We start from the raw sequence: 9,476 nt of genomic DNA, 5'->3' as shown, positions 1-9,476 counted from the left end.
AGTGATCAATTACAACAAGGGAACAATTATTAAGTTACTTCAAACTTAAATGACAATTCCATATGAAGCATAATGGCATTTGGTTGCCTTGAAAACCTATCTTTACAGCTGGTGAAACAGATGAGTAAAGCAAAACCCAACCAATTCAGTAAAACTCTGGAAGGTAGCAGAATAACTCACAGGCACTTCTGCATTCAGCCTATCAGCCAGATACAAGAATAGAGAAATATAGCTCATGTACTATACAAATAAGGGAGACACAGCAGGGCAGGCCTGTTCCCATGCCCTTGCAAAACAGCAGATGGAGATGAACAGTGCTGGATGCATGGGGAGAAAGTCTCGTTTCATTCCTACTACAGTAACACATCCCACATGGGTCAGTCTGTCTCACTATCCATGTGAGACCTCTCTCCCAGTGCCACTGACTGACTTAGCTCTGCTTTTCCGTGCTCCCAGTAATTTCTTCTAAGGAGTTGAAGGTATGTTCATACAAAACAGGATAAGCTAAGCCTGCTTGAAGTAGCCTGCCTTTTGAAACTGAAGGAGAGATTTTGCCTGCTTCTCAAACAGATAAGAGTAATTTAGGAAACAAACTAATCAGATTTCTGCCACCACTGGACACTGGGCAGGAAGGACAGGATTCTGCTGAGAAGTGTTCATGCTTTTAACCTTCACAGTCTGGGGGAGAGTTACAAAATATGACAGTTGTGGGTAGTGAAGATTATCTTTGAAAACTCAGCTTTCCTCTTGTTGGGAAAATGTCTCCAAATGCAAAATGAAGTTGTTAGTATTTTATTTAATTTTTATCATCAATGTCTTGTTTGCTTGAATATGGCACAGTGAAGCACATTCCTGAATTCTGTGGGTTGGTCTCATGTCTACCAAAAAAAAAAACCAAAACCCAAACCCCCAAAGAACAAAACCAACCACCAAAAACCAAACCAAAAACCAAAATGGGATGTTGGATATAAGTCTTCCCACGCACAAATTTTTGCAATAGCATTACATAGCCTCCTTACGCTTAAACTCTCTTATGCTTAAACTGTCCAGAGCACCCCAGGCACAGTATTATTCAAAGGTGTTTCATAACCTTCTTACAGATCTTTAAAATAATGTCACAGGTCTGTTTTCGAAATACACAGAAGGTAGGAGACAGAGTGAAGGCTGAAACAGAAGTCCTAAACTTCCTCCTTTTGTCTGTGGCTAAGCATGATGGCACATTCAAGTGCAAACATGCACCTGAAACATACAAGCACCATGAAGTAAATTAAGGATGAGTTTTCAGTCCTGATCCTAATTTCATGTTTGTTTGGGTTTTTTTTCCCCAATTTAAGGCAGACTTCTAAACCTGTTTTTCCTCATAGTCCTTTGTAGCAATAAAATTGACGTAAGATACGCAGAAGAAAGAAATTGTATTGAAAATTGATGGAAGGTCCTACTCTAGTCACTGATAAGATTACGAGGGATAGATCTCCTCATTTACTAGGCAACCAGTCTTTAACATACTGATCATCCATTTAAATGAAAGGTGAACTCCTTTGATGAGATTCACAGAAGCATTTCTCAAAACAAGGGTCCTTCAGACAGTCCTTCATTTATTATATACTCACAAGAAGAACAATATAGTTTCCCTAAATATCCTGTCTGCTCAAGTGGCGAAAGAATAACGGATGCTTCAGAGTTGTGTTTGAAAAATTCAAACATGAAAACCAGAAAGGAAGTAAGATTTTTTTTAGGTTTTTTTTTTTTTTTGTAATGACTTGGACAAAATCGAACCCAAATCCTTCGGGTTGTTTCTTGTGAAACTAATAAAAGCTTCTGCAAAATAAAAGTTTGACTGCCTTGCAACTAACAGCTGATGAGACTCTCCTGCTCCTCAGTGAGTTTAATCAATTGCACCAGACAATTCAAAACACTTGAATTTTAAGGTATTTGGTCTCTTTCTTCGCTTCCTCCCTCCCCTGCCCCTTTATTTTATTTATTTTTCCTCACCCTTCAAGAGTCTCAAACTAAAGACTATGCCTTGCATGAAGGAGTGACACTGTACTACCTTCCATAAATGTAATTTCCTGACAGCAGGTTTACTGTTTCTTGTGAGTAATTGTCAGTGACCAGAATCTCATGGAATTTGTTCAGCAGCTGGTTCTCATTTAGGTTTACCTGCATTACTATTCCAAAAGGGTAGCTGAAGATATAAGTTATTCCCTGCTAGACTCTTACTTTTTACCAGGTCCCTTGATGCCTTGGGAAGAATACATCTATTTTCTCACTTGTAATCATTTTACTTGTTTCCCACCCCTGCCTCCTTTTTCTCCTCCCCAGTGACAGAGGTTTGACTAGTTTTCCTGTCTCACATCTGAAGTTGTTTCAGGTTCTGCTTGAAATCAGAGTGATACTTCATGTCTCTTCCTTCGGACGCTTCAGACCTACATGCTATCGACTTTCTTTCACAGCCTAACATCTCATGTAGCTTTCTGGGAGCATACCAATAGCCTTCCTTTCCACAGCCTTCTATTTTTTTATTTTTTGTAGGGTTAGTTTTTAGAGGATGAACTTCTGACCAGTAGCAGTTAATGGGTGTCAGCTATACATCACATATTTTCTGACCTGGAAATCATCCAAGCTTCATACATTACTGAAACTGAAGCATATACTTTACAGCATGCTCTAAAAATTAAATGCTCTGGCTGAAAAAAGCCAGTAAGCACCAAGAATCTAGCCCTGTCTGCATACGTATATTCTATATCATGATAACAAAAATATTACCCTTTAAAAAGACATAATACTTCTTTGTTTGATTTTATCTTGAGACACTAGACAGCAGACTCATTTTTTAATGTGCAATAATAAACTCATATAATTAACATACAAACTGAAAGTTTATTTACATTTTCCCCCAAGGTAATGCTTCTCTCATAACAAAAAATAGCGTAAGATCTAAACTACAGTGTGTAGCAGCGCTACCTCAAACTAATATGAAGAGACTGTTGCACCTTCAGGATATTCTCATGACTTCTTGTGGTGGGAAATTTTAAATTCATTAAATATGCATGCTAGTTATTAATTTTTGCACTTTGTTGATTTCTCCTCCCACTCAGTTCCCTTTACTTATATCCAGGTTGTACTCTTTTCTTCAGATCTGTTTGTAAGAAGCAAAAGACTATTATATGCTGCATGTGGCCACATTAGAGTGATAAGGATGGAACACTTCTACTGTTTACACCAGATCAAAATCAACTATTTAAAACCACCTGTTTATAGAATTAACTGGTTCCAGGTTCTTCTTCATGCAAGCATTCTTTAACAGAGAATTAGGAGATCATTTAGCCATGGTGAAACATGTTTCTAGATACAGGCAGACTCCTTCCAAGCAAAAAAACCAAACAAATTAAAAAGAAGAAAGACAAAAGGAAAAGTCCAAGCCTATCAGGCTGAGAAAATGTTGATCACTTTTGTGTGGTTAGAATACTATAAAAGATATCCAAAAGTCCTGTTTCACAGTAGCACAAGGTATTCCTTAATCAAGAAAGAGATCTTCTAAGCCTGTTAGCATATTGTCTAAGGTCTGCAGTGGTATGGCCTCACTGGGTTTCACCCAGTTATGCTCTGTAAATTGAAAATTAGATCAGCATCAGTCTCTGTGCTTATAGGCAAACATTGTGAGCCTTTTGCTTGCCTCCCAGCCACATAACTGTGCAGGTTTAGGCTTGTGGAACAGTAGATTCCAACACCACAACCACCTGGACATCTTCACCAAACCCTGGATAGTCTTCCTGGGAATTCACATATTTGTCAGTGAAGCATAAGTGTCTTATCAAACACAGAGTCGGGATGATACACTGGACCAAGGTCACTCGAGTAGCTTGCTTCATGTAATTGATCTTAGGTTAGCAATTAAATTATTTCAGGAAATCTCCATGACTTTTGCACTGTTACTTTTACTGTTTATTGTGTATCTCCTTTTAAGCCACTGACTATTTGCTTTCATGGAAACACCAGGACTTCATCATAATGGGAAAAAAAAAAAAACCAAAACCAAACCTGAAACAAAACTTAAAACCACACAGATCTCTTTCACCAAACTTCAAAGAATAATAAGAAACATTTCCTTTTTCCAGCCTCGTCCAGTTCTGGAATTTATGTACGATTGTATCTTCACAAATTGCCAAATTACGGCACTTCCATCACTCTATCACAACCAGTATTTTCCCCTGTGTGGTGCATACACATTTCCACACTTCTCAAGCACCAGCCACTGCTTCCCATGCAGAAAGTTCCTTCTACCTTACAAAGGGTTAATTGTTACTTGGATCTGCCTACATCTTTGGTAAGTTGAGTTTATGGACTTGGCAAATTATAACAACCCTCCTGAGAAAACTGAAAACAGTCTTCTGGGGATGACAGATGTACACTTGCAAAACCTCTGCACCTAAGTGCCTCCAACCCAAAACATATCAGTGATTCCTGAAGAGAAATACTATTTAATTGTGATATGTATTTCAGTTCTTTGCCAACAGGGCCTCCACTACCACCACTTTTTCCTTGCAGAGCCCTAGTCTCTAATTCAGAGTTGTAAAGAATGTTGTGGTATATTTCTTTAGTTCATTAGTAATTAATGAAAGGCAAAGAGGAAGGATTACTACTCTACATTGCCACACAGCAACAACCACCCAGGTAGACATAAATACACCTCCTATGTGATAATTACATAGCAGCTTTGGTTCCCAGTTTTCTATATTACCTCACCATATATCATCTTGATTTAGGCTTTTCTGGGTGCAAAGCGATTAATTTAAAATCATGGCAAATGCTTCGAAGTTCTATACTGTTTTAGAAGAAAGAGATGCTCCTGCTGTATGCAAGCAGAGTTTATGAAATATACTGTGTTATGACCTATCAGGAAGATCAAACTCTTCAAATGTTGACAGGTACTGGTTGCACAGGCTGCTTGAAAAGGAAGTGCCTCTTCAAACTTACTCTTTCTGCATATCTGTAATCATTTCTGGCTAAATTCACTTCCTCTCCCATACTGTCACTACTGTCAAGTTTTTTTAAAATCTGAAGTGTATCACATTCATTCAGTCATAAGCATCACCAGGACTTCTGCCCCAAAAGACCTGGTTCGGGAACCTGCAATGTCATAATAATTTTGTTGTTATCACCTTGACACAGTTCCTCCTTGTCACTGAAAATGCCTGATAAGAAAAATTCCCTTCAATGTATCTACATAATTGGATAGGAAACATTCTTCTGATCTAAAAAATGTTTGAGTCTAAAAGAGTGCTTCCTTTTCTCAACTGGGGAATTTGCCATCTTCTCTACCTAAAGAACATACAGACAAAATGACTAACATATTAGGAATGATTACATCAACTGACAATCAAATTACTGCATTTCTTCCACTGGCTTGGGAAATACAGCTCAAATACAAATCAATGTGGTGTACGGTCCCACTGGCAGCAAAGATTCTGAGAGTGCCTTCTCTGAACCACACCAACATTCTTTAAAACCTGACACACCCAAACCCCTCAAAACCTCGAACAACAAAACATCTCTTCACAGCTCCAATCTCTGCTGTCTTTATCTCACTAACAGTAAGACTAGCCAGCTTAAATGCTGCTTCTCTGTCTTCATATTTACACACAAACCCCCCTCATTTGGAGACAAGGCAATGCACTCATGGAGAACAAGGCTGCTTCTCTGATTACCAGGAGCTAGCAGAAAAATGGTCAGGAGTGAAACATCTTTAGTCTGAAGCTAACGACACAACACTGGAGTTTCTGGAATGAATGGATAGATGTGAGTAAGCTTAATAACTACCCTGCAGCAGGACTTAGCCAAAAATGCATGCTGTTACGCAGCCTCTAGATACTGCTTGTTGAAGGAACAGCAATTTTTAAAATATAAATATGTGGAGCCCCCTTGGATGGAGCACCTGCACTTGTGTTTTGTTCCAAGGAACACCAAGATAGGAACCCGGTAGGACAGCTTTAGACAATGTGTCTTTGGGTGGTGGTTAATGGTAGGCTTGCACTTGCCTGATAGGCTAAAACCAGCATTGAAAACCTAGATTTTCTCTAGTTAGTCATAACAAAACAGCTTTCCCAGACCTCATGGGAAACTCTAAGGATATGTTCATAGGACTTAAAGAAAAATGCATGTTCTATTTTGGTTTTGCTTCAGGCTTAGGCTGGGCTTGGTGTGTTCTGTTGATAGATGTTTCCAACAGGGGTTTCTGGTTTGCATTTTGCTTGCTTGTTACTTTTTGTAATAACTGTTGTTTTGGTTGCTGTGGAACACTGCCTAGCACCACACAGCTCAGATCTAAAAATTAGTAAACTTACAGTAGCAATGTTATAGCATTTAGCTCTTTCTTCAAAAGGCAGTCTACAAAGCACTCCCTGGTAATCCAGAGCTGACTAAATAGCTCTAGCTCTTCATTTTTACCCTGTTGCATGACAAAAGCAGTTGAAAATGCAAAAATCTGGCTGATTTCTAAACAAGCTGCTCACATGTTCAAAACTAGAACTCCGATCTCTGTGTCAAGGAGCACAGACTGAAAGCAGTGCCTGTGCCATCTCTCTGTACCACACTCACCATCTCATTAGAGAAACTTCGAGCATTTCTGGGTGACAATCCTACAAACTCTTTGCCACCCTTCAACAGTTAGCTTCAACACAAAGCTGAAAACTACCTTGGCACAGAACAGAAGGACAGGTGAGAAGACAGCTAATTCAGTAACTCATTTCACAGGTCCATTTCTACACTCATCTCCTTAGCCACTCGAACATAAATCATGAATGTATCTTGAGACTCACACTTTCTGGCTGAGCTAGAGTTGCCTCAACTCAACTGTATTTGCCTTGCACTGTGCAGCAATCTCCCCTCCCCTCCTTCATTCTTCACTGGACTTTTGTCACAGAGCTTGGTCCATGGGGTGGAACAACACCCAGCCATATATGAGCCACAAGGCAAGATACTGTGTAACCCCAACCCAGTCCCATGGCAAGTGCCCCAGGACTGCTACGGCTGTACCAGCTGGACATGGATCACTATTCAGAGGTTTCCTAGCCTCTCTGAAGTACAGAGAAAGGAAAAATTCTGGCATGAAAATATCTGTGGGATAAGAGTCTGAATGGGCATTAACAAGGCTTTCTACACTGCAAGAAATATTTCTTATGCTTAGAAAGTGTGAAGGTTAGACATAGTGAGCTACCTATTTGGAGGCTACTTGCCCAGCTGGTGTTTAGAAGAACATATTTTGTAGTTTGTAAGTGTTCCATACATGCATGATAACCCCATTGTCTATATGGCAAGATAAGAGCACAGGACTGAATGCAGCTTTATTCTTGCAGAAATTTCTTACTTATTGTCACAGCTACAGTGCAGCCATCAAACAGTGGGAGTTTAGTATATAAGAACATAGCTGTTGTATTTGAAGATCTCTCAATTAGTTTTCTGATTTAAGAGGACAATAGCAAGTGTTCTATTCTCTCTCCAAGAAATGTAGATTTCTAGCCATATGAATAGTTGTTCAACTGTATGATTACTCATGGATTTTAACTTCACTGTACTGTAATGTGTGCTTCTTCATGGCTAATAGCTACACAATTCCATTGTCTAGCTGCAAATACAGATCGATCATTGTTACTAATCCAATTCAGGAAGCAGTTAAATGACTTACTGTTATAATAAGCTCCATAAATGTTCCCAATGCTTTTCAAAGCAAGTACTTTTGCCCAAAGTCTCTGAAAAGATAGTTGCCAGGCCAATCTGATGCTTCAAAATCTGGTTTGGATTTTGTTCCCTTTATCTATCTGCCATCAACCTCCATTCTCAATTTGAGTGATTTCAGGTTACTCTATCACAAGATTTTCTACTCTTGCACTTCTTACTCCCTTTAGGTTTAAGTGTAGCACAGATTTTTTTCATTTTCCTTAAGAAGTTTCAAACAGCTGTAACAAACATCTTGAGGACATCCTGACTTCCAAGAAAGAAGAAAACAAGTATCTTCTCTTTTGGCAAATCACCCATAAAGTCAAATATTTCTGCCTCCACAAGAGCTTTGCTACATTAACAGTCAAATTCTGAGTTTCACGATCAATTCTTAAACTTTATAACTCATCACGAGGGGTAATGGGCTCAAACTGGAACACAAGAGGTTCCACTTAAACTTGAGAAGAAACTTCTTCTCAGTGAGGGTGACGGAACACTGGAACAGGCTGCCCAGGGGGGTTGTGGAGTCTTCTTCTCCGGAGACATTCAAAACCTGCCTGGACACATTCCTATGTAACCTTATCTAGGTGTTCCTGCTGCGGCAGGGGGATTGGACTAGATGATCTTTTGAGGTCCCTTCCAATTCCTAATGTTCTGTGATTCTGTGATTCCTACCAAATGTATTTCATCCCTCCCCATATCCTACAGGTTAGAAGTAATGTTTACGTGTGCCCAAGCAACAGGCTTGGACAAAAGTTCAGCTTCTTAATCAATGCTCTGCTTCATAAGCACTTCTGCCCAAGAAAAAATCTGATGCAACAGACATTTCCAGTGGCACTTGCCCTAAAGCAGGTTAGCTGGCACTTGTTCTCTGAAGGCTTCTGAGAACAAGAAAGAGGCCTGTTAAAAACTTACTGACAATTTAAGAGAACTTGTAAATGATCTTCTAGAGAGAAGAAAGTAACAGACTTTTCTAAGTGACTCAAGAAGGGGAGTTGTATTGAGTGATGGACAACATTTATGTTTACAGGAATGTAGTTTTCACAGCAGTCTCTACACTTCCTCTGGGACTTCCAGCATCAGTAACTGTCTACATTTTGGACTTTCAAACTCCACAGAGTAAAACTTGCATTAAGTTATTTCAGCTGCGCTGAAGGTCTGACAACACTGCTGTAATCTCCTAAGACTGAAAGGTTTTTGTATTTCACCATTTTTTTGAAGCCTATGCTACCAACTTGATTAATTTTTGATTAATGAAGATGGTTTGGTAAAAATGACAGAATAAGAACATTACATTGTCATGTCCTTTTTATTTACTCTGAGACTATGTCTGTAAGACTTCACACTCCAAAGTACATGTCAAAGTGATCCTTGAAAGACTGAGCTAGCATTTGAAACCTGTCATCTCCTGTCAGTGGTGTCACACTTGGTCTCATGCCAGACCCAGTAATATATGGCTCCATACTGACCTCTATAGCTACTGAGGTATGAAAAGCAAGTCACATGAAAAAATGCAGGACTGAACATTTCAACAACACTTCACAATGAATTCAATTTTTTTTTCAAGAGTTTAGCCACTATGCAAATTGTCACCTACTATCTCTTTAAGCAGACAAACTATTTCAGACCAGGTCCAACAAATGCCAGGTATTACAGAAGTAGTATTGTTGGGCAAAGGGACAGATACCCTTCTGCTTAGATTCTGCTTAACAGGGAGAGGAAGATTTTAATCCAATGACCCTCATCAATGGGCTTAGACT

The sequence above is a fragment of the Psittacula echo genome (genome assembly GCF_963264785.1).
Source record: "Psittacula echo genome assembly, chromosome: 1".
In the NCBI taxonomy this organism is placed as follows: domain Eukaryota; kingdom Metazoa; phylum Chordata; class Aves; order Psittaciformes; family Psittacidae; genus Psittacula; species Psittacula echo.
This window is presented reverse-complemented; position numbering follows the sequence as displayed.